The sequence below is a fragment of the Sander lucioperca genome, chromosome 6 (assembly GCF_008315115.2).
Source record: "Sander lucioperca isolate FBNREF2018 chromosome 6, SLUC_FBN_1.2, whole genome shotgun sequence".
In the NCBI taxonomy this organism is placed as follows: domain Eukaryota; kingdom Metazoa; phylum Chordata; class Actinopteri; order Perciformes; family Percidae; genus Sander; species Sander lucioperca.
Window position 1 is genome coordinate 34,768,049 of NC_050178.1, and position 26,521 is coordinate 34,794,569.

Genomic DNA, 26,521 nt, shown 5'->3' on the forward strand with positions numbered 1-26,521 from the left:
TGCTGCAACTGTCTACACCTCTATGTGAGTGATGCCCAGATTACTTTGTGTATGACAGTGTGTGAGTGAGGTAAATGTGAACATGTGTAGGTATGTGCGTCCATCCCCTTAATAACAATTGCTGCTTGCTGGCGTCTGTGTGCAGGTGGTGTGATGAAGTCTCACAGTGTGAGACTCGAAATATATGTTTTTGTTTTTCAATGCTTCAGTTCTCAAACGTGTGTATGATTATCATCACACACACACACACACACACACACACACACACACACACACACACACACACACACACGTGAAATGCATCTCATGTAGATTAGATGCTGCTTCATGTGTTCATATTTTGCATGCACATGTGTTTGTGGATTCCTCTCCAGCTCAGTGTGTATCCTGCTCTACAGCTGGCAGTGTAAGACCCCCTGCGCTTCTAGCCAGGTGTGTGTGCACATGTATTTGTACTTTGTACTGTGTGTGTGTGTAAAAGAAACAGACAGACAGGACTCTCCTATGGGCTCCATGCTGTCACTGAGGAAAGCCGATTATGGTTCGTGCCAGGGTGTCAGGAACACCCCCCACCAACGTTATACAGACTCACAGCTTTCCACTCATCTGTATGGTTGCAACTACAAAGATCCGTCTCCTCTGCTTCCTCGTGTCATCTGGAGAACAGGCCAAGTGCTTCCTCCTCAGCTTGATATGAAATTAGATGGTTGTTGCCCTCATATTTTTTAGCCTGGTTTACCTATGTTTGTTGGATATTTGTCTGAATGTCAACCTAACGGGCTGGCACAAAGCTGAAATTGGGTTGACTAAAATCAGGATTAGTGTGGCTCTAAGATTTGCAGGGTCAGTCAGTGTATCTACCACTTTAGTCCAGACTGAAATAGCTCACCAACTATCGGATGGATTGCCATGAAACTATGTATTGAAATTGGTGATTCCCTGAGGATTAATACTACAGACTTTGGTGATCCTCTGACTTTGCCTCTAGTGACACCATGAGGTTGACAGTTTTGGTTTTGAGTGAAGTATCTCAATAACCGTTGGATTGATTGCTATGACATTGGGTACAAATATCTATGGTCCGCAGTGGATTCATCCTACTGCATGGTTGATCCCGACTTTTCATCTAGCACCACCAGTAGATTGACATTTGCAGTGGAGTGAAATCAATACAAATATTGGATGGATTACTATGTTGTCATCCCCTGACTTCTCATTTAGCTAGGGTGACCGGGACAGTCCCGATTCTGAGTTGCGTGTCCCGAGTCTAAAATGTCCCGGTTTACACCAACCACTATGAAATTATTATTATTATTAATATAGCTCGATCATTAACTAAACCCATGTAGAAAGACTAATAAAGCGTCCAGCGTATGATTTTAACAATGTGTGTGTGTGTGTGTGTCAGTCAATCGTAGCGGTCTGCGTCTGCATAATCTGTGCAGCCAGCGTTACAATGTATATTTGTAAACATTGTCGCAATGCCTCCTCTTATCTGTCTTGTTTTAACCAGTCCCTCCAGGTCCGCTGGAAAGTCAGCACACGAGCGCTGGATGGAAATGTTCGCACATTTCAAAAGCAGGGAGATTCCGTTCAAAAATGTAGGTCTCTAGGTTTGCCATGTGTCTACCAGGCACAAATGCTCCCGTTGAGCGGATCTTTTCGCTCATGAACAACACATGGGCTGACAAGAGGAACCGTATGACCATTCCCACCTTAAAGGCGCTACTCGTCACACGGGCCAATTTTGCTGACACCTGTGCGCAATTTCACAGTAGGCTTTCAGCCAACAAATTGATTCTTCAGCAAATTCACTCCTCTAACAAATACTGTATACGGAATGAATGTTTCCAATAGGGAAGCTATCTGCTCTATCAAATGAGATTACTTTGTGTGTGTGTGTGTTGTTGGTTAGAATAACACTGATAACACTTTACGTTAAGGGTACATGAGTTATCATGAATTCATACATTCATTAATTGATGTAGGCCTATGTATTATTATGCATTATGTAATTAATGATTTATGTGTTACTGCATTCCTTAATATCCCATGAATCATCAGGAACTGACGTGTTCATAGTCTGTAATTCATGACCTCATACATGAACAACACAACTAAAGCATTAGGTACGTGGGCACATCATTATGAATTATTAAGCATGATCATGATTATTTTTCTGCAAAAAAATGTGGTCATCACTGTGCAAATTCTGATTTGAACACAACTTGTGCATGATGTACCCACCTTACCTAATGCTTTAGTTGATTTGTTGTTCATGCATGAGGTCATGAATGAGAGGCTATGAACTCATGTCAATTCCTGATGATTCATAAGATATAAAGGAATGAAGTAATGCACAAATCATGAAATAATTCACGCATGAATTCATAATTCATGTACCCTTACCGTAAAGTGTTACCATAACTTTAGGTCAAGCCTGTGGCAGCAGTTCCAAATAATTCGTTTAGTGCCATGCAATGAAAAATACCTTTTCATAAGTTCAGTGGGTGCATTTTCCAAAAGAATGCTTTAATTCTGAAAAATAAAGTTGGTCCCACACGAAACTCACTCAATGTCTTTTAATATTATTTCTTAGATATGTAGGCTACATACCAAGAAAATTCATGAATATTAACTGAGATACCCCATTATGTTGTGAGCAGTAGGCCTATGTGTGCTGTTGGCAAAATTGTGTCTAATCTGTCTGTCTATGTCTGACCTGGGCTGGCACATGTTCACGTTAAAAAGCGTGTGCACAAGCATTACGGTCATGCGCAAAGTGTCCCGGTTTTAGTTCCGGGAAATCTGATCACCCTATATTTAGCGTCAAGATATAGATAAAGTTTCACTTTGTCCAATACTTTTTTTTATGACCTGCAAAACAAAAAACATTGCCATCAGCCCAAACTGGACTTTGTGTTTAGTGCTTATTAGCAAATGTTAGCATGCGAACAAGCTGAATTAAGATAATGGGCATGGTAAACATTATAGGCTACCTTCTAAACATCAGCATGTTAACATTGTCATTGTGACCATGCTAGCATGCTGACTATGCTTGGGCTGGTGTAAAAACGTTCAAACCAGTTTGATATCAAGCCGGACCGGTATACCGAAAGTTACCACTAGATGTCGCACTTGTCTTCGATGCTCCCGAGTGAGACTAATGAGAAAGTTTAAAATGAGAGTGTAGCGACCCCAGACCATATGGTGGTGGTAATGCATCTCTAAGCCATTACTTTTTACCTGCTGGGAGCTTATAGAGAAGCGAAGTCCCTCCCCTTCCGATGGACCTCATGGGACCTTAAAGGAGAACTCCGGGCAATTTTTACGTTCATCTTGATCGCTATACTTTTTTGAGTACTGTCTATAGCAAAAACCACGAGCCGAATTGGTGCTAGCAACATGGAGCTTCTGTAGCTAATGCCCAGAGCTCCCGTTAGCTAAAACGGCAGTTATGGGGGCATAAGCTAAAGAGTGCCTTTGTGCCTCTTAACAGACTCAAAATGCTATTAAAATATCTGTGCAACATGAACAGGGCCCTTACATGACAACAAGATACGTTTAGCAACTTAGCCATTGTTGAAATTCACATACCCTGTTAGCTGCTAGCTGCCGTCTGGGATGAGTGAGTGTGTTCAGCCAAGCTCCGGTAATAATCATCACGCTGCAGTCCGTGTGTATTTGTAACATAAATATCCATTTAGTGTGCAATTCATCTGGCGTTGGTGAGTAGGAGTCTTGTCCGTGTCGATCGTTGTGGTTTCCTTAGCCGGACTAGCATGCCCGGCCGGCGTCCCTGCTTCTGCTTCCTCCCCGCCCTCCTGGCTTCACGCGGCTGACAACAATCCAACGAGCGCCCACTGGTCTGGTGCATGTCTTCCAGAAGACCGTTCAAGCCTTCGCCGCGAAAAATTGTATTTTATTTCCCCCTCAAAAATAGGTAATTGAGCACTGTAGTGGTTATGACCATATTATTGACTATGCTACATGGAAACGGACCAAATTATGTTTGGGTCCTGTACAGTAAAATAGTGTTTTAGACGGCTAGCTGTAGTATCGCTAAGTCCCGTGGGAATTCAGTTGTAGCAGGAAAAAGGTAAATAGCAAATTCCTCTGTACAGGTGACACAGTTTTCGTTACCTGGCTGTATGAGATCCCACTCTTTACAGCACAGGCTTTCTTCCTCGGTAGGCATTGGGTCACAACACCCACACAAACAGCACCAGTTGCCCGAAATCCGTGTCCTTGAAGCAGATGCTTCATCTGCCAGTTGCCCCTCTGTCTCGTTCTTTCCAACTCTTGTGAGGCTAGTTCTTCGCCTGTATGCTCAGGTTTGAATAAATAAGGACGACCATCAAACTCAAACGCCTCTTCCATGTGTTCAGTATCTTCTATATTCTCCAGTTACGTTACTCCAAACTTCTTTCCTTGTGAACAACTCCGATCTTCACTCTTCACACACTACGCTCCTCCAACCTGCACACTACTATTTACCTTTTTCCTGCTACAACTGAATTCCCACGGGACTTAGCGAGACTACAGCTAGCCGTCTAAAACACTATTTTACTGTACAGGACCCAAACATAATTTGGTCCATTTCCATGTAACATAGTCACTAATATGGTCATAACCACTACAGTGCTCAATTACCTATTTTTGAGGGGGAAATAAAATACATTTTTTCGTGACGAAGGCTTGAACGGTCTTCTGGAAGACATGCACCAGACCAGCGGGCGCTCGTTGGATTGTTGTCGGCCGCGTGAAGCCAGGAGGGCGGGGAGGAAGCAGAGGCAGGGACGCCGGCCGGGCATGCTAGTCCGGCTAAGGAAACCACAACGATCGACACGGACAAGACTCCTACTCACCAACGCCAGATGGATTGCACACTAAATGGATATTTATGTTACAAATACACACGGGACTGCAGCGTGATGATTATTACCGAAGCCTGGCTGAACACAATCACTCATCCCAGACGGCAGCTAGCAGCTAACAGGGTATGTGAATTTCAACAACGGCTAAGTTGCTAAACGCATCTTGTTGTCATGTAAGGGCCCTGTTCATGTTGCACAGACATTTTAATAGCATTTTGAGTTTGTTAAGAGGCACAAAGGCACTCTTTAGCTTATGCCCCCATAACTGCCGTTTTAGCTAACAGGAACTCTGGGCATTAGCTACAGAAGCTCCATGTTGCTAGCACCAATTCGGCTTGTGGTTTTTGCTATAGACAGTACTCAAAAAAATCTAGCGATCAAGATTAACGTAAAAATTGCCCGGAGTTCTCCTTTAATTTGGAAAAAATATGCATGGTAGTGAACGGGGAGAGACAAATTATTTTTTTATCCCGTTTGACTTGAGCCATGGATTACAAATATGATGTTCATCAGTTTAAAAGATAATTTTTCAACTGAAGCAAGTTTCAGTTTGTCGAATGACCACTTAGTTTTGTGTGAAACCGCTCAGTGAACTAGCATCTCTCGTCACACACAATTTACGTCACCTTGCTTGATGCTTGGCTTGCTCGCTAGCTAGCTAGCGTAGCGCTGTTCCACGACACTTGTAACATTATTTTACCTGATGCGTTTTATCCAGTGAAGTTTTATCAGCAGAGAAGCGAAAGAACGAGCAAGAACCTCTGCTCGTATGAGTAACGTTACATCCCGGTACGATACACACATCATAGCTGACATTGTAGCTTTAGCGAGACGTCATCCATGTGATTTTGAAGTGTGTAGTCTTTCTAATTACGTATTTTCACAGTCTTATACTTATGCTATAGACTTTCTTGACTTGCAAAATTGTCTTTTAAACTGACGAACATCATATGTGTAATTCATGGCTCAATTCAAACAGGATAAAAAATTATTTGTCTTTCCCCATTCACTACCGTTCATATTTTTTCCGAATTAAGGTACCATGGCGGTCCACCGGAAGGGGAGGAACTTTGCCTCTCTATAATAACCTCTTTGGTTAGGTGTTTACACTTTGCCTCGTCTTTTTCAGCTCACCTCTTTCCTTGGCTTGAAATCTGAAATGTTACCGTATTAGCAGCGCAGTTTTAGTTTTCTTTGAGACTAACTCTGATATATATCATCTTGTCACCCCAAAAAACTCATGAACTTTCTAGTAAACAAGTCAGTTTGTTTATAAACATACATTATGTTAATTATGTTAATCATGTTGTCATATTGCTTATTACTAGTGTAAGGCAAGCTACTTGGAAACTGTAGAGAGCTAAACTACCAGGTACTCCACATTAAATAATGCTATACTGTACACTGAAGCTAATGTTAGCCCCCAAATAAATGTAGCAGCGAAGCTACAGCAACGTGGCAAAAGTATGTTTTATGTTGTTGTATGTATGTTATTGTTTTTAAACATCCATGTACACGACTTGTCCGTGTTTGGCGACGACGTCAGTGATCCTCAGCCGTTTTATTTCAGGCCGCAGCAGAAAGCTCCGCTGTGCTAGAGCTTCAGAATGCTTGGGGAAATGTACATTAGCTTGTGTGGATGCTACCAACAATGCTGACATTACAGTAGCTTAAAGCATTATTGTGACAAAGTGTAGTCTCACAGAGCTGCTTGCGTGGATGTCGGCTATTCTGATCCCAAAAATGTCTCTCTATCTCTATCAACTTTGCAAATCATGCAAGTTGTAAAAGACCTCAAGCTATGATTGGTAGGGGTTCAACATGTAGTCTGACATTCCTCTTGGCCATTTAACACAGTAATTTAAGAAACCATTATCACCTAATCTGACATAATGACCATCTTGAAAGACAAATGTCTGATTCCAGCACAAGACTAAGCCCTAACTATGCATGTATGCAGTAAGCATGTCTGTTGCCAGGATCTTCGCTGGCAATAGACATGCATGCATAAGGATTTCTTAAATTGCCCATATTATGCTCATTTTCAGGTTCATAATTGTAATTTTGAGGTTGTACCAGAATAGGTTTACATGGTTTAATTTTCAAAAAACACCATATTTTTGTTGTACTGCACATTGCTGCAGCTCCTCTTTTCACCCTGTGTGTTCAGGTCTCTGTTTTAGCTACGGAGTGAGACATCTAACTTCTGTACCATCTTTGTTGGGAGTCGCACATGCGCAGTAGCTAGGTAAGGATCACATCAGCTAGCTAGCTGTTTCTCTAACTTCAGTCAGTACAAGGCAGGATTAGCCGGGAGACTTCTTCTAAACAAGGGCGCACTTCCAACTTTGCGTGGAATACCTGCAGAACAGACACACGTAAGTAGTTCTTTTGTAGATTATGGTGAACTTGTGTGTGTTGTAGCAGTATTTTGCCATTGAGAACGAGGGGGCCCCTCGTTTCGGCTAGTGACGTAGAAAGCCCTGCAGATTTTGAACAGCTCACCCGGAGACTGAAGGCAGGTTACATTCAAAAACCCGTATCTCACTCAAAACAGCATGGATGTTTTTTTTCCCCAAGTTTGTATGTGTGTGGAAGCACCAGAGACACAAAATAACACCCCAAATCCCAGAAAAAGTGATTTTTTCATAATATGGGCACTTTAAAGAAAGCCTTCAAGCATAGGAAACATTTTATTCCACCATCTCATGGTGTTCCTCCAATATCACTAACTCTACCTAAAATACTGTAGATTGACATTATGAAGTTAGTTTAATTTTGTTTTAGAGAAGTAGCTCACTTCATTAAAAGTTAGTGCATAACTGCTAGAATAAGGAATACACCAATCAAGTAAAGCTTATCATTTGTCCGTATTCCTCTTCAGTTTTTACATAATGTGTCCAGTTCAAACAAGGAAAATTAAAGGTTTCTCACCAAATTATGAGACAGTGTTAGTTTTTCCATCATCTCTTGCTGGCACGTTTGTCATCAAATTGTTATAACAGCCACGTCAGATGTAATTATGTCGAACAGAAGAAAGTTGAAAGAAGCTAAAATAATATGAGTAAGCTAATTGCCACTATTATGAAGTGTCTGTCTAACACTTGGCACTAATTGACTCCTCTTATTGAGCGTGTTTACCTTTGAGGAGACAGCGATGGAATCTGTGAGCCCCTTTGTGTCAAACCATGTATGTGTCTTTATCAGTCATCTAATGCTTTTCCAATGGAGCTTTGTATTTTTCTAAACAGTGGCAAGGAACAAACAGATCTTAAGCTAGGCCAAAAACCTGTTCCATACGGTGACCACACACACACACACACACACACACACACACACACACACACACACACACACACGTCACATCAGAGACACATATACGTGACTGCAGCGGCACTCTCATTAACAATACAACATGGCCCACTGTTAGCTGTGTTGCCAGGGACATTTGGTGATGGAGAAAGTGACCGGGCTCCCATGAGTATCCAGTCCACCCGGGGCTCTTCAGTACCCGCTAATTATTCTTCACACCTAATCTGAGAAGGAGAAGGAGGAGAGACAGATGAGAGAGGAAGAAGAGAGAGAGTGAAGGAGAGAAAAGAGAGGGAGGAGAGATTGGCCACCAGTGGGACTTGTGCTTTCTTACAGGAACAATGAATCACATGTAGCCACCACCTGTCCTGTGTTGTCCCTTCTGTTGCTCTCAGCATTGCTGACAGGATGACTGTGTTTGTACAGTATCGAGCCAGCCGTGTTGGTATTGGCTAGAATGCCTTTCACTGGGCATTAGGCATTAATAACAGATTGGACAACCATTGGCAGAACAATGTCTGTATTTACTTTTTCTGTTATTATCAGAATTTTTGTAGAAGAGCTCCATCTATTTATGTATTTTGTACTACTTTTGACTACAGTTGCTATTCATAAATTATGGGTAATGAAATTTCAGTGGAAGGGCAAATGAGGGGACCTTTGTATTTGACTGATTGTGTTTAACTGTGTTGTAACCTTATTACGGTGGAGAGGTTAAAGTTGTTTTTTTCCTGTGAGGTCAACCCAAGCCACAGTGGTTTCAGGTGATGGGCCGGACAAATGATGATTCACAAAGATGTTTACAGTAATTCTATGTTCAGTTCACAAAGATTAAACAGAGCCCAGTGTGGCTGTGTTTATAACATGGACAAAATAAACCTTAAAGCTGCACTTAGGATACCAGTAGGCTTGATAAAATGTCTGTGTGTAATATGAAAGGGGTCGCTTGTAGCAATGCACTCAAAGAGAATTATCAATCTGACTGAAGATTTGAAGATCTTGAAGATCCCCTTAATGGTGAGTGCCATGATCAGCACTAATGTGATATACTTTCCTCATGATGCCACAACTGTTGCAGATGCGTTATTATGAATCCCACTGCTTTTCCTGACAAGACACGCCCTGCGCAGCAGCTGAGTGGTTAGGCAGATGGTTGAAGTTAGTCATCGACCTCATGTGGTTAGGGCCAGGCCATTGGTCAGGGGATAGGACCTGAACAAATCAGGTTTCTACAGCTTGAAAGCTACACAGTTTTGCAAAAAAAAAAAAAGCAGTGGGATTCATAATAACGTGATGCAGACAGCTGATTGCTCAGCTATTACAGGCGCTACACACCCTCGGTCCACCCGAAGCAACAGACTTAACTCACTTAAGCCCTATTCTCCCTGGACTAATATTACCTGAGGACCTCTAGTAATTTGTAATAATTGCAGATATCGTCTGTGATCTTAATCCCGTGCGAATCTGCCATGTCTGTATTTTGTCAAGTAAAGGCAGTTAAACACCAACCAGACGGCTGACCGTTGGCAGAAAAGGCAGTTGGACTGATCAGTCTCCCCGAGTTGGTTCTCCATAACAGCAGGCGGCGCTAATCTGTATTGTCGCCCAAAAAAAGAAAACCGGCAGCTGATTGGACGAACGCGTCACATGGATTTGGCTGCTGCTTCTGGATTTTGGATTTTTCGAACGGCCATTACTGGCGACTCATTCAGATTACGATCTCATATTGTACTAAAATAGTTCACCGAAACGTGTTTCTGAAAACATTTTAAGCGAGAAATAGGCCTTGCAGTTGCTGAATCTGTCTTCATTTCAGATCGACAAAGGTCAGTTTAAAAGATTTTCGTCAGATTTTGAGAGGCTTAGTCACGGTCATCCCGCTTGCCATTTCCGGGTGAGTCCCGACTGCCCTGTCTCCGACTGAGCATGTCAGGTCGGTGAAAATGAAGGCCGATAGATCCTCCAACGGACGACAGCACGGAACACACCAAACAGACCAGGGCTCTAGAGTGCGACCAAAATTTGTAAGGGTGCGACTAAGATTTTTCCTAGGTCGCACCGGTGCACCTAACGTCCTCGCATCCGCTGCCTCTCCACGAACGAAGCAATGTCGTTTATATCGATATGGTTTAATGTTGCGTTACATGACCCATTCCTTCTGTAAAGCCGTGCCTGTGTTTGGATCTCTCTCCACGCAGCCCCGCCCCCATTCACTCACACACGGCACCCCTGCAGCAGTTTGGACCGGCGGCGCTTGTCTACAGTTTTAATTGTTATTAACACAGCTATATATTGTTAAGTATGAGAGGGAAACCTGTATTGGTACCAGTGTTTACACTGGTAACTCTCTGTTATTGCGGCCGCCACAGCGAAAAACACATTAGAAGTTATTAAATGTAACTAACTTCAGTTCATTGAGTAATAGCGTGAGATGGAGCCAGCTGGACCTGGCCGAGAGATGTGATCCATGGCCAGAATATCATAGTTCATAAAAATGCAGCGCAGTGATGATACAGACATTTCATAGCCTATACAAGTTGTGTAACGCCGCTGACTTGCCAAAGCGCATTCGACCCATGCTGGACCCATTCATAATGAGTCAGCCGTCACTCTGTGAGTAGCATACGCTTCAGTCCATCGCACTTCCCTCTCCCTCTGTTTTTTTTTTAAGATTTTGGCCTTTATTTTTATAGGAAAGCTGAAGACATGAAAGGGGAGAGAGAGGGGGGAATGACATGCAGGAGAGGGCCGCAGGTCAGAGTCGAACCTCTATATATACCAACTGAGCTATCCGGGCGTCCTCTCTCTCTTTTAATCAGTCTGTTATTGTTGTTGAAAACAAGTGAAGGAGCTTTCTCAGAGGTATATATATTTTTTAATATATCCTAAGCTATTTATTTCAGATAACTTTCCGAATGTATTGCAGATGTATATTTTCAAACTGGTAAAGGAAACCCTGTCTTTGCATTTTATTTAAATCACAATCTGTTTTAATAAAAGAGCTTGTGAAAGTGGCTTTGACTTAAAACTGAACATTTAGCCCACTTGGTAAAAAAATACAGAGCTATATATCGTGTATCCTCATTTAGCGTTAACGGTGACGCAAGGAAAAATTTGGGTGCACCTAAATTTTGTGCTGGTGCACCTAAATAAAAAAGTTAGGCGCACCAGTGCAACCAAGGCAAAAAAGTTAGTATGGAGCCCTGCAGACTCAAGTCACTGACCTCACCAGACTGTCCAACGGCCGATTATCAGCCCGGTGTGTAACTGCTTTAAAACTTCCACCGCAAATTACCTACCATATTTCACCAAACACAGAGGTTGTGGGGCAAACCTGTGCTAATGCGCCGCATGAAACACAGACATTGGGGGGTCATTTTTAAATCACATGAGGTCCCCTGGTCCTGTGTGAGTAGGGCTTTAGAACCCAAACTGAAGAAAGTCAGACGCTGCACCATAATATCTCAGATTGAGTTGTTATTCTGAAAGTGTTGTATTGAGTGTTGATGAGTAACTCATGTGTGTGTATGGTCAAATACCCTTTTTTATCTTTATCTATCTCTAATGTCTCTGAAATGGCATTGACTCATTACATAAAGCAGCTTGTTACCCGGCACATTGAAGAAAATGTCAAGTGTGTTTTTGAATGTCAAGAGGCTTAAATCCCTACTCTCGATATATCCGAATGTCATTACTTTGATATTGTTATTATCAGTAGCTTTAGCATCGTTGAGTGGTGCAGTGTCAAAATACTGACTCCATTTTCACTCGTGGGAGGAAGAGGATGTAGAGGAGAAAGTTACACCATCACCACCCAGTATCATTGGGTGGTTGATTAGGATGTCATAATTTTGTCAGTGCTCATAACTGCTTAATTTCTGATTTTTGTTTTCTGGCAAACAGAGTCAGGCAGCCGTGATGCCTCTCCTACTATTCCTCTGTGTCTGTGTGTCGTTCTTCGTCACTCCGCTCAACCTTGGACAACATCCTGAGGCATTGGGGAGACTTGGCCAAGGTGAAAATTCCTTTTGGAGATTCCCACCATCCCAGCAGCATATGGACACATGCTTACACTCCACCTCTCCCATCATCCCTCATTCCATCCCATCCTCAATCAAACCCCACACCCCTCCTACCTACACCCTCTGACTCTTTAGGAGGGCTCAAAGCCTGACTGTAATTACAATCAAACACACACCCTTTGCTCTGTTACAGGCCACCCTAGTCTGAGCGCTTAAGTCCCCGCATACTCCCATCTCCATTTATTTGCTGTTTGCCCTAGATTAATCCCCTCCTGCAACATATTAAAAACTCAATGACATGCTCACATCCACCTGTGCCTGATTCTGCCAAAGTGGGCGGCAGAATCGAGCAGGGATGTGGGGTTTAGGGCATCTGGAGACGAGAGAGAGGTGGCTCAGGATGAGTGGATGTATCGCTCCAGTATTAATTAAACTGGAGCAGTGTCTTTCGACATTAGCTAACACTGATGCTGCTGCAAGCTGCTGCTGGCTATGGTCAGTGTTCATGAGCAGCTGATGTCTGTATGGTGCTGGCTGTGCAGGGCTGCACGGTGCTGGTGTAATTGACTGTATGTGGAGCTCTGGCGGTTACTCGCAACACAAATGTGAATGAATATGATTAGATTTATGTGGAAAATTTGAACAACTTGACAAATTGATAGTAAATTGATCGCAGGGTAATGACTTGCTCCCTGAGCTCAGGCATAAATCAGATGTCATTTGGATTCCATAATGTAGCCAGATGGTGTGTGTTTAAGTCAGTGTTATGCCATCTGATTGTGATTGTAAGTGTGTGTGTGTGTGTGTGTGTGTGTGTGTGTGTGTGTGTGTATGTGTGTGTGTGTTTTCCTGTATTTAACTGAAAGAAATAAAGTGATAGTACAATAAGTTATACTTTGAAAGCATCTACAGGTGCAATATACTGTGCTCCTTTATGCAGAGGATGTAGTTTGGATAGCATGCTACAAGAATTATAATACATCCCAAAGACCCAGCTATCTCAAATTTTATAAAATATTCTGGCTTCTTATCCTTATTCTTTTTTTTCTTTTTTTATATCTAAAGAAGAAACTCAACTTGGCAAACACTGTGGCTTTCTGATGTCTATGAAAACCCAAGGCAGCAGTATACACTGTACATGAATCCAATCTAGCACAGAGCCCATTGCTCCATCCAGCAGCGGAGCCATTCTCTACTGTACACAGACCTCAGTTTTTTTTACAAGGGGAAGAAAAACGCTGTGGTTTATGCTGACCCAGGTCTGATCAGAAATGATGTATAGCAGGTGCAACTAGCAGAGAACTATAATCGCCTGCCCCGGGCTTTTAATACTGTTTCTCCCTTTCAATTTGGAGGTTAATTACAGGCAGGTTAAGGACATCATTAAACTGGTGTTTCCTGAAGTGCCTCTTGCTCCCTGTCAAAATAAGTTATGATGCATTGACAGGATTGATTTTAAATGGAGACCAACAGCATGCCCGGAAAGCCGCAGCACAGGCATCTATTTTCATTATGCATCACGTTGCGTCTCCAACAAATCTTTTTCTCTCCTTGGACCGAACATTGGTGATTTGTCATTGTGGCTTTTTTCCCCGTTTTCTTTCATACATTTTTCACAATCCGGAGGCTCATTGGTGGACTAGGCTTGAATTCAGCTGGCACATAATCTTTGATTTAGATGAAGGTTTTCTGCCCAATTATCTGTTGGTTGTGTGTGTGTGTGTGTGTGTGTGTGTGTGTGTGTGTGTGTGTGTGTGTGTGTGTGTGCTTGAATTTGTCTCTGCATGTGTGTCCATGTGTGTGTTTATCTATGTCTATGCAAAAATTAGCCAAGCCATTAGAGGCCTATCTGTATGTGGACCTTACTGTGCAGTGGTGACAATAGATCTCATACATCTCTACTGGGTCAGCCATGATGACCTGGATGTCGTAACCATGCATCTGTGCAGGTGTAATATTCTCATCTCTCCTCCTCTATTTATATTTGCTGCTTCCTGTACAGTATGTAAACTAGGGTTGCAGCTCCACACAGTCAGCTAATGGATGGATTTTTGGTGTTTTGAAGCACAGTGTCACATCTTAAATTACTGCTTCTGTTTAGTTAGTTTGAGGTCATATTTTTTTAGCATGCTTGCTTGGTTAAATCCTGATGCACAGTACCCCCTTTAGCCCTATCCCATAATCCAGCCAATACTCTGGTTTGGCTTTTCTATCATAAAAAACATATTAGATATGCCTAGAGCAGTTTTCTTCCACATTTATGATGGATTAAAGGTACAAATAAAGGTATGAAACACCAGGAGTTATACACTTCCACCCCAAAGCAGATATTATTTGATAATAAGTGCATGTTTTGGGTATTTAATTAAATTTATTACAGTCATAGACAGATAAAGGACCCTTAGGATTAACATCTTTGTGAGACTTTGGTACTGAAAAATTAGTTTTCCTGTTCTTTATACAGGACAGATGGAACCGGGCCTCATTAAAAATGGCCAAGCGTGGCTGTGCATGCTGGGAGCTGTTCCGATGGCAACCATTGATCCTTGACACCGGCGATATAGAATAGGGTTTAATGAATTCACAGAACAAAGTGATTGAGATTAGAGAGCAAAAGAGAGAGAAACAGAGAGACAGTAAGAGAGAAAAAAATGGAGAGAGAGATGGGGGGGGGGAAGAGTCGGGGAGGTTTATGGGGGCATAAAGGATGAGGCTATTAAAGAGAGGGATGAAATGGTATTGTTCCCCCTTCCCTTTTGGGAGTTTTTGTGTCTTTGTGAAGCTATGCCAGATCGCTGAGCCTGAACCATGTGCTGTGGGGGCGAGTGTGTGTGTGTGTGTGTGTGTGTGTGTGTGTGTGTGTGTGTGTGTGAGTGTGTATACGTGGAAAAGATGGCAAGAGAGAAAGAGAGGGAGAGAAAGTATATGCTAAAATGTAAGATGCAGAAATTTTTGAGGGGAAAAAAATTCCTCTTTGTGTGTATGTGTCAGAGGACAGCCTTAATTATAATTGCATAGCAGCTCAAAGCAGGAACCTCGAGCCAAGCCCAAGCCAAGCCATGCTAAACTAGACTAAACCAAGCTTGGACCTACACCGCTCAACATGCTTTGCGCTTTAAGCCCTGGCTAATTGGGCCAAAGGCAAGCAAAAGCCCCTTCCCAGCTGTGACGGGCACTGGACTGGGAAAAGAGAGGGATGGAGAAAAGGAAAAAGAGAGCAAGGGAGGTACAGAGGGAGATTACTTTCTCTCCATCCATTTACATGAACCCCCGTCGGATCAATACCATTTTGTGTTCTTCCCTTTTTTTTGACATTCTCTCCATTCCGTATGCACAACCTTCTTTATTGGATCAGCTGGTAGGGAACCCCAGATGTTGCATTCGCCTGGTTGCTCTCTCTGAGTTAAAAGTGATGTCTAGAGACTATCAACAACCAGGCAATCTGGCCAACTAAATAGGAGCACCGTGTGGAGAGGCCTGCACTGGTTATTGCAGCATGTATTTTTGCCAGTCTATCAATTTGAAGATAGGGATTGGATGTCTCAAGTCCACCTACCAGCTGTTTTAGCAGCAGGGGGCCCCCTAGCCTTGCCACAAGGATGGCCCAGTATCGGATGCAAAATAATTGCCCTGCAGTATCATGGATTTCATCATCCTGTTAGCTGCTTGTGGCTCTTTCTCATCTTCTTTTCTGACCATGCTTTGTGATCTTTGTGTTCTAGCTATAGGAAGACAATCATCTATTATGTAATGCTACCATATGCAATACTTACATTACTATAAACGAGGTTCATTCATCAGGCAGCGAGTTTTTATTGCATTGAAGAGTGGTCTCTGTGGCTAACTCTAACATTTTAGAAATAGAAGGGAGAAAACAAGACACTTAGATTCCGAAGATACAAAAAGGCAGTTTTGTTACAGCTGATTGCATGATATATGTGTGTGTGTGTGTGTGTGTGTGTGTGTGTGGTTGAAGGGGGTGATGGCTTTGCCCTCAAGGCTAATCTTCAGCATGCAGACGGATAGGCTGACACGCACGCATGCACAGACGCACGCACGCACACACACACACACACACACACACACACACACACACACACACACACACACACACACACAAACGCGCACACACACACACACACACACACACACACACACACACACACACACACACACACATGTATTCACTGCAGGCACCTTGCCTCTCACTGGCTGAGTGACAGCATGGCTACTGCATGCAGTCTCTCCATTATTCAGCAGCATAAAACGTAGAAACGTAAAATGAAGATGCCATTTGCTTTGCAAACAAAAGAAGAGACAAATGAGAAAAGGAGCATTACAAGCAAGGTCAGACAATGATAAAAAGTAAAGTAAAATAAACAGACAGAACAAAACAATTTAAAAAGAGGAGCAGTATCAGTCACAAATTACAATTCATACGGATATTAGGGTCAGGAAGGTCTGGTAAGAATTAAAAAGAAAAAGCATTGGCTGAACATGTGCGTCTAACTGAATTTGCCACAAAACATAATTATCCAATTATCAATCTTGATGTGTCTCCAGAGTTTAAATTATCTCTGACCTCAACTTAGGATATATTTCAGATTGGAGAAGAGACCTAGGGACATTGTGTATGATGAGAAAAGGCTCTATATCAGCGTCATCTGATATCCTGTCTCAAATGAAAGATAAACTGGGCTGATATCCTCCTCTGCTGCTGATCTGGATGATTAAAAGGTTGTTTTTGATCAGTTGTCTGTAGATAAACCTTTGCATTTCCATCTTGGGGGCAACATTATCTGTGTGTTTTTACAACCATTGCTCTAATCTTTGTTTAGGAGTATTGTGTTTATTGTGTCTGTGTCTTCGTCAACGTATTGTGTTGCCTATCATCATAGTTCATCCTATCCTATGCTACCCTTAAGAAAAGGAAAGATGGAGAGCTTTGGCAGTTCAGAAAGAAGCGTAATTTAATCAATTGTCAGAGTCGCTGTTTAGAAATCTGTAAGAGTATTTACTATCATCAAGACCTCCTCTCTGCACCAGTCAAGTGTTGTCTCCTGTAGCTTCTCAAGTATTGTCACTGATTAGCACATAGGGGGGAAACCATGTTACACTAGTAGGACTGATAATGCCTTGGAGTGTACTATTCTATGGACATTCTACCTTTTCATCTACCCATGCAAGAGCACAATGCTTGGCTCCCCTCCAGTGTTCAGGGTGGGGAGTGTTATGGCAGGCTGGTTGTCGCTCCCTGAGTAACTCTGGGACTCTGCGATTCGTGAGCTGCAGCTCACACAGAACCAGACATTACTTTGATGGTGTGGAAGCTAGATAAGGTCTTCAAAAGACACGTTATCAGTGCATGCTGCATCTGTCGGTAGTTGATCAGAGGACTGAAAACAGATTTGCGGCTGGTAGGTAGGTAAGGTACCAGTGCAGACTGGAAGCATCACAATTCCTTTAAGGATTTAAGTATGTTAAATCTTTTACTATTTGAGATTCCTGTAGATAGTTATTTAGTATGCAGGTACATTAAGAATCCTATTTACACTGCTTGTTCTGGCAATGTGAAACCTACAGTCAAACAAAGGACTTTCACCCAGGAGACCTGTTCGTGTCCGTGTTCCATTTGAAAATTAAACTAAACGGCAAGTTATTTTACCTTTATGTAACAAACGGAACTACGTCACATTCTACATCACGTGCGTAATTACATCATATACGTACGCACAGAAGTGAAGTAACATAACAAAAGTACTTTTGATTTGATTAGAGTTTATGTTAACTGTTATGGATTACACAAGTGTTTCAAGAGTCTGCTGATTGATTTTCATACTGTATGGAAATAATGGAAACCAACTGCTGCATAGAATGATCGAGAAAGTTCTTTCACATCTAAAACTCAGATTATGGTTTGCACGTTGGTTAGCTGTGATACAAAGTATACATTTGTTATAGTGCTTTAGCATGTAAAACTGCTGGTATTATGACCTTGCTTGCTTGCTTGCATTTTGTCCTTAAAATAACTCAAATATACACTAAAAAAACAGTCTTTACTAAACTTATGATGATAGGTTCTCTTGTAGCAAGACTTTTTCTATTTTTTTTCATCCTTGTTTATCTTCTTGGCCTCATCATTCACTGTATCCCCACCATTATTCTCCCGGTTAGGTCTATAAAAAAATCGCAAACCATTTCTGCTGAACAATGTTAGCCTAAAATAGGCTTTTGTGCCTCTGAAAGACCAGTTTGTAATTGTGCATAATTGAGAACACTGTACACAATGCATTTGTGTGATTTCATATTAGTCCCCTTGAATACACAAAGCTCCAAGTCTGAGTGGTTTAGATTGGATCGCAACAATAAGCCCTACTCTATGGCGCTTTAATTATGCAAATGCAATGCATGTTTCAATCAAATCGTGTACTCATAATGATTTGAATTAATCACAAGGCATTTAAGGAAACTTACCACAAATGACTGAGTGCAGTGAAGAACAGTTTGGGCGATGTTATGAGGAATAATTTGGCTGGTGTAATCAAAGAAACAAAACAATGTAGCAAAATTAACAAACAATAAATCGATCTCTTCTGCCTGATTTCACCGTGTCCTCTCATCATGTCCTGTCTCTGAAAACTCAGATGCATTATAATTCAAGTGGTCAAACTTTGTTAGTACTGTGTGGATCGTCAATAATTCAATGCTTTGACTTCTGCAGCAGCACAAAATACCAAGCTTTGGATCACCTAAGCATTTGAAGTACATGCCAACAAGTGCTAATGATAGCTTGCTTTTCATCTGTAGTCTTTAGGAAAGGTGGCAACATATACAAAAAACACATCTACAAAGCGTTGAAAACAGTCTCACAAGCTGATCCGTCAAGACTAGCAAGCTGTTCTAATAACTCAGACAGAAAAGACTGTTTTCTCAGAGGAAAACCCACAATTCACCTGCGTCTGCTGAAGATCCAATGAGGAGACTTGATACTAATGCCCACTGTGTGGCTGAAGCTAATAGGCTACCCACAGGGACCTTAGCAACAAAGCTAATGCTAATAGATATGCATTAATATTCATTTATGATTATACTGTTATTTATGTCTGTGTTAATGGTGGAGGATACCAGCTGTTCATTTCAGCAGCATGCAATGTGGATTGTATAATTGATCAAATATAGAAGAGCAAACCTGAGAGAGACAGAGTGTGTGTGTGTGTGTGTGTGTGTGTGTGTGTGTGTGTGTGTGTGTGTGTGTGTGTGTGTGTCAGTACATAGGGATAAATAAGATACACGTGCCTTGAAATAATGGCTTTAACCCTGCATTAACTGATTTTAGGGCACTTGGATGCATCAGATACAAGCTATTAACACGTACTATCAGATTTTAGGTTAATATTAACTTAAACTGTGCGCAGCAACATTGCCATTTCTTTGGAGTCATGATTGTGTCCACCTGGTGAATGTAAGTCCAATATTTACTCTCTACAACTTCTCTGATTTTGGTCCCAACCAACTCCTGAGGGAACATCTGGTTCTTACGCTGCCATTTGGTGCTGGGAAGGTAGTGTACAGTGGGTCTTTAGAGCTTTTCACTGAAAACAGCTGACTGCTGCATCTGGAAATGTGCTGATGAGAGCATGGTGAATCAAAAACAATGTGCTAAAATACACTTAAAACGCTCCACAGAGCTGAGGTGAACTGCAGAGTTGGGTGATCATAATCTGTGGGTTTGTCACTACTCACACTCTCAGATACACATCATTTGATTCATTGTTGGTATACAAATATTGATTACATCAGTTTTAACCATATAAAATGAGTATTACAAACATGGAGACAAAGGTGGGTATATTTTTAAATGTCCATCATGTTCGTGTTTGTTGAATTCAAATTGTGTCTGCTGTTTCTCTTTGACAACTCAATTTAGCAATATTTATTATATCTTGTCATGATTTTTGAGATGATGTATTCAATCATTCTGCAGTTTTTCGACCAATGCGCAAGCCTGGCAAAATCAGCATGAATTAATCTCACACGCTTAGTTTCCCTACAAGATTGTAGTCTGGAAAACATCCTCTGAGAACAGATTGGGTCTGGCAGCTGAAAGCTGGTCTAATCAGCGTACTATTGGGAGTGGCACATAGATGATGACGTGACTCGCAGCCTCTCAAAATCCCTGGTCCTCCTGACAACTATTTAAAGTAGGAATGCAAATTTAAAATGAACATGATTTCAAAACTGCAAGTTTTTTTAAATACACCTGAGGAAGGCCAAATTTTGGGCCAAACAAATGTGTGCCTGATTCTGCACTATTAAATATGTTTTGTAATGCGGACTTTTCCTTGTTTGAACTTTTTCTTTTCAAAACTGCAAGATTCATGTGTCTGCTTCAGATTTATTCAGAAGTTTGGATGGACAGTTTTATGAGAGGGTTGACAACATTTCTAGAACAGAGGCCATGTTTTTTCTTGCTGCACAAGAATTTCCTGCAAAGGATTAAAATTAAACTCAGTGTTTCAGGAAGGAAGAGCACTGCCAGTCATTTACTGCTTGAAATGATGTCTGCCCCAAGCAAATGCCGTTTGAGCCTTGCCAGACCACAACTTGCAAAGCAACGCTACAATGGTTCTGCATTTTGTTCACACATAATTTGGCTTTTTATGACTACTGATGTCACCGGTTGCCTTAAAAACTCATATATCAACTAGCTGAATGTCAGACCTCCTTTACAGCTGACAGCTACAGTTTTTAATTGTGATTAAGCCCCTTCAAAGTCATAGTTACTGTAACTACTTTGCATTATGTTGCCTGAGCAAAAGCAGCATTGAGGTTCCAATGTCAAAAGGAAATATCAGAGGAGGAGACACATTTCAACAGCCTGGCCCTCAGGGAGAAATTAAAGGAGTAAATCCCACATTCCTTCCTTGATATCTTATCTCACAAGTTTCCCCTCTAACTAGATCTGGTGTCACACTAAATCCGATATTGTATATCATGGTCACACATATCACACAAATGCTGATTTCAGATACTGTACATTTATTTATTGGTTCATCGTAATCATTTAATCCTATGTGTCTGTTGCAGAACACAATTTCCTCCAAGGACAAAGCAGTTCAAATTGTCAATTTATACGTATAGTTGTCATCAGCTTTTTACACTTTTTCCATGTTGTCGTGTTAACATTATGAAAAAGTAGAACAAAGTGAAAAGTCAAACCTCTCAGAGTATTATGTTGCCTAACCAACTCCTGAAAGAATTGCATAATGAAAACATTTTATAATGAAAACATGTCAACTCCCGCTGAGTGTTCGAGTGATTTAAGATTAAAAATGCAATAATGAGTTTTGTGATAACCATCTCTCTGTCTCCACAGAATGCACGCCTGTCTGTGACACTTTTTTCCTATTGAAAAGCACAGCAATGCTATTTCAAACATGACTCCGTCCTGAGCTGAAATCCTGGCTCGCTATGATTGGGTGACACACAAAACTGGTGTCTCAACCCCTGATGTGTAATTTATGGAAAAGGCAGAAATCCTTTATGCACTCAGGTGTCTAGCTGTGTGTACTAATCAAAAGATGTGACAGAATGAAGAAAGACAAGGTACTTGATGTTTTGTCAGTTGGAGTGGCGCTGTGAGATGCAGGAATGCTGTATGATTCATCATTTAGGTGCTTTTATCAAAGAGAAAATACACTAGTGCTCCAGAGAGAGAGGGCGCAACAGAGAGATACTGTCTGTGTGTGTGTGTGTGTGTGTGTGTGTGTGTGTGTGTGTGTGTGTGTGTGTGTGTGTGTGCGCTTGTGCGTGTGCGTGTGTTATGTAAGCAGCATTTTTGAAAACATCCACAGGGAGTCAAAGTTTGGGAAGTTTTGCTCTTTGAGTGTGATGGAGTGATTAAAAAGGTGAATGGATGTTTCAACAGCCCTTTACTGAGGTGTGGTCTCTGTGATGGCCAGACATAAATGTGCTCATCAATACCCGCTATAACAAAATGCAATGATGACTCATTGATATTCTTTGGTACATGAATCAAGGACAATCATCTTGGTGGTTTTGCTTTTAATTAAGACTCTGATGGAGTGTTTCCAGTCACGCAGGGAGAAAATGGAAAGTGAGATGAGATAGCAAAGGTAGAGATATCTGAGTGTCATATAAGGCTCAGAATCTACAGTTGGATCCTAATTTGACCCTTTTTTGCTTGAACATAAAACTTTAATATTGAAAATCCATAACCTGTCATTTGCAAATGTGTACAGAGATTCATAATTAATAATAATTCCCAAACCCAGCCACTAGAAGATAACTCTATTACAAACTGCCCAACCTACATTGTAAATGACAGAACCTTTATTAGAGACACATCTTGGGGATAATATTGACTTTACTTTGACTTAAGCATGCTGAGGGATACAATATTTACCCTTGCAGTATTTCATAGAAATGTGGATGTGAATCTTTCAGTTTGTCCAAGTATTGTTAATATCAGCTGCTCTGGAATCAATGTGCTTAATAAATAGCATTTTACAGAGCCTGACCTCAAGGTCTAAGCTGATGAGTGCATTTGTCAGAGTGACGAGGCAGACAAAGGGAAAAGCTAATCACACTATCATCATCAGTGCGTGGAATCAGATAGAGAAAGTGAGTGAGAGAGGCAGAGAGAGACAGAGGAAATGAAGAAAAAAGACCATGGGTGTTTTGATCATTATTTACACCAACTCCAAATAAAGAAAGAGAGATGAATGCTGCCATGGTAGAGTGACCATAGATAATACATTTTCTTTTCATGTTCAGGCATGACAGCAGAGCTATACTACAAACACATTGTAAAGATAATATATTCTTAGTAAATGTTCATATGAAAATTGACCATATCTCCAGTCTCTCTTTAAGGCTCTCCAAGGTAACATCAGTGTAATTTGTTTGAAGATTGGCCAAAAACCTGATTCAGCCAAAAGCAGCAGCTCTATAATCTAGGTGAATTATATCCCTGAGGGTACATACTAACATCATAACATTTTAGCTTTTCACAGTTTCAGATAATTTGTCTCTGTTTAGTAAGGTTTGCGTTAACGAACTTTACATAAACCAGACTTCAAATGATTATTCTGCAAACGTATGAAAGCATGGTTTGACAAATCTAACAGATGAAAACTGTTGTGTCAAATGTTGAGGCAGTGGTTGCAGATGGAAGATAAAGTAATTGCAATGCTGCAGTGAGAGACAAAAATAAGACTGTTCTGATGCTCTCTTTTTAGACCTCTAGTTCTCTGTTTTGTTGTACATTCTCACCAATTGAAATTACACAACCTGGCCAACTTCCTTTAATAGCTCTTATTAATAAAAAAAAACAAAAACAGAAACAGAGACCAACTCCAAATGAATGCTAATGTTGCTTTGCATCTGCTGGATCCACAAATAGGCAGTTTGCTAAGAAGTTCATAATTAGAACAATGTGTTATGTCCGGATTACTTCCCTTTAAATTTCAAAATAACAGTTAATTAAATAATCTTTTTTTTACCTTTTAGTGAAATGGCACCTTAGCATTGATAGCTTTAGTGGAAATTTGACCCACTCTTTTTGATTACATAAGAACAGTTAGGCTCCATAAAGTCACCCTAAAAACCAAAAATTATATGTCAGTGGGTTCACCTTAAGTTATCCACCTACAAGGTAATGATATTAAAAAAATCTATATTCAACAGCAGCATTTGGCCAATTGATTGTCATGTAAACATAAACAAGTTGTAAACAAGCAAATGGCCAGTTAGAGCCAATGAGGCAACACAGACAGACAGCCTATACTCAAGGTGAGAAGGCAAAAACGCAGCATTTGCATTACACCTTTCATTAAGCAGACTTCTGCAGCAACAGGCAGGTTAAGTGCTCCAGGCCTGGTGGGTTCTCCACCATATTATTCATGCCAGCATTAGAAAAATCTGACTTGGATCTGGATCAAAATGAAACATTTTGTATTTCTCTCCAGATCTCCCTCTCGACATTTGAAATTATAATGCATGCTCCCTCTCCAATCATTGATGTGAATATGTATTTCCAACACCTGTCAGTTTACGTCCATAGCCACCACTGCATTCTTTCTGTTTTAATGCCAGCCCTGAGAAATGCCCTACATCTGTCCTCACCCCCACCCCTCCCCCCTCACCTCCTCTGAGGCCCATTCATCTGTGTGAGTGATCAAGTGTTTGCACAGCAATGACTTTTGTGATTGTGATGAATTTTGAAAGATAAATCAATTTTCAAAGTTTAATATTTAAGAGAAGAGAGAGTGTGGGGAGTTGTTGAATAATGCATTTGGTTATTTAGAGTTAAAGACAGAGGGAGATTCTGGAATCCAAAACAGTCTGCTAATGAAAAAGAGACATATTCCTCTGCCCTCTTGTTTGAATTTCATAACTCTCTTCCTTCACCACACACACACACACACACACACACACACACACACACACACACACACACACACACACACACACACACACACACAAGCACGCATGCACACACACTTTCCTATAAACCAGGCTTCTATTTCCATTGCACCTGACTCACTAATTTTAAACAACTTCTTTTCAAGCTTGGATTCTCAATATGCATAAAATATGCACCACTAACAATTGCAGACACTCAGAGCTCAGCTACCAATTTAATATACATTAGGTATTTCTTATGTATTACACTGTAGATTATGATGTGTTGATTACAGATACCTACCTCTCATTTGTGATGTACAGTACATTGCTTCAACCCTGTCTCCCGTTAATTCTGTATACTACTAATCTGTTTTGCCATTTACGTTTTCAGGGAAAAGTAATTTCTGCCAGGACTAAGGCCGGCTACATACTGGCTGCGTCTCGTGAGCGTGTCAGCTGCGTGGCGTGTCTGTTTTTATTTTGGCTCCCATGTTAACAGGTTAGAGCTTACACACTGCCTGTGTGACAGGCACGTCTCGAGCCACGCCGAAAACACGTGCATGCTAGAAATAGAACCAACGGCTATTTTTTTTACGCGACACACAAGCGTGTTGGAAGCGTTTCCAGGCAAAATAATTCAATTCAATTCAATTTTATTAGTAGTCATAGTAGTTCATGGCATAGCAGGGCACTGCAGGGTGTTACAGGATGTAGCATGGCACAGCAGAGCATAGCTAGACGTAGCATGACGCAACAGGATACAGCAGGACACTGTAGGGCACTGCAGAGCGTAGCAGGGTGTTGCAGGGAGTGCAGCAGGACTACGGCGACAGTTGCAACCATGATTTTGGTGCCACCCTAATCGAAGGAAACATGCTGGGCGAAAAAAAACATAAGGACTCCGGGGAATAAGCTCCCCAGAGCTAGGTTAGTAACAAGCATTTCTGGGACATGGATGCACACAAATGGAAAGAGAGAGGAGAGAGAAGCTCAGTGTGTCAAAGCAAGTCCCCTGGCAATCTAAAACTATAACAGCATAGCTAAGAGCTGCAGAGAAGCAGAGATAGGGGGCGCGCCGTGACTGTGGCTACACACCCTCCCCCGCCGGTCTAGGCGAACGCTGCAACTCCTCACTCCCTAAATGTAAGCTTTCTATGAAGAGAAGCAGAGATAGGGAGGGGGCACGCCATGACTGTGGTTATGCACCCTCCCCCGCCGGTCTAGGCGAACGCTGCAAGTTCTCACTCCCTAACTATAAGCTTTATCAAAGAGGAGAGTTTTTAGTTTACTCTTAAATGTGGAATAGGAAAAGATGCAGATATAAATGTAATTAAAAAAAAAAAAAAATCGATTTTCAAATATTGCACCTGTCAATACAAAATATTCTGTAGCCTATTTTGCCGTCAATACTGCCGACGTTGTCTTTGCTGTAATCAAATCAGTATATATTTATGTTTAACATGAAGTATACTACTGCTTGAGTGCAGTTTATCAATGGGAAATGTGTACAGACAAGGTTAGCAGCAGCAGCGCAGCTGGCACGCAACAGAAACACCACGCTCACGCGACACAGCAAGTGTATAGCCGGCCTAAGTTTAGTGGGAAAAAAAATGTCTCTCCAGGTAACCAAGTGCTACGGTCAGGGTGAATGGTAGGCATACAAAATGCAGGATTTTTGCTTGAGACCAGGGTTTGCATCCATATTTCCAAATGGTTTAAGGTTTAGGCAACAAAAGCACTTTGGTTAAGGTTAGTTGAACATTTGTGAATTTGATTAAAGGCTTATAGAGTAAACAGTAGTAGCCTACCATCGTGCTTCAATTAACCTTTTCAATATTTAAAGGGAAACTTCGGTATTTCGTTGTATTCAGACCAGATCAA

The 26,521-nt window shown here is 41.4% G+C and overlaps 1 long non-coding RNA gene across 1 annotated transcript; it reads left to right on the forward strand.

The window, feature by feature from the left end:
- Positions 1 to 639: 639 nt before the first annotated feature.
- Positions 640 to 25,214, forward strand: LOC116065312. Its single transcript, XR_004108699.2, has 3 exons — positions 640 to 651; positions 14,841 to 14,847; positions 25,052 to 25,214. It is a non-coding gene; the product is annotated as an uncharacterized LOC116065312 (long non-coding RNA).
- The last annotated feature ends 1,307 nt before the right edge of the window (positions 25,215 to 26,521 follow it).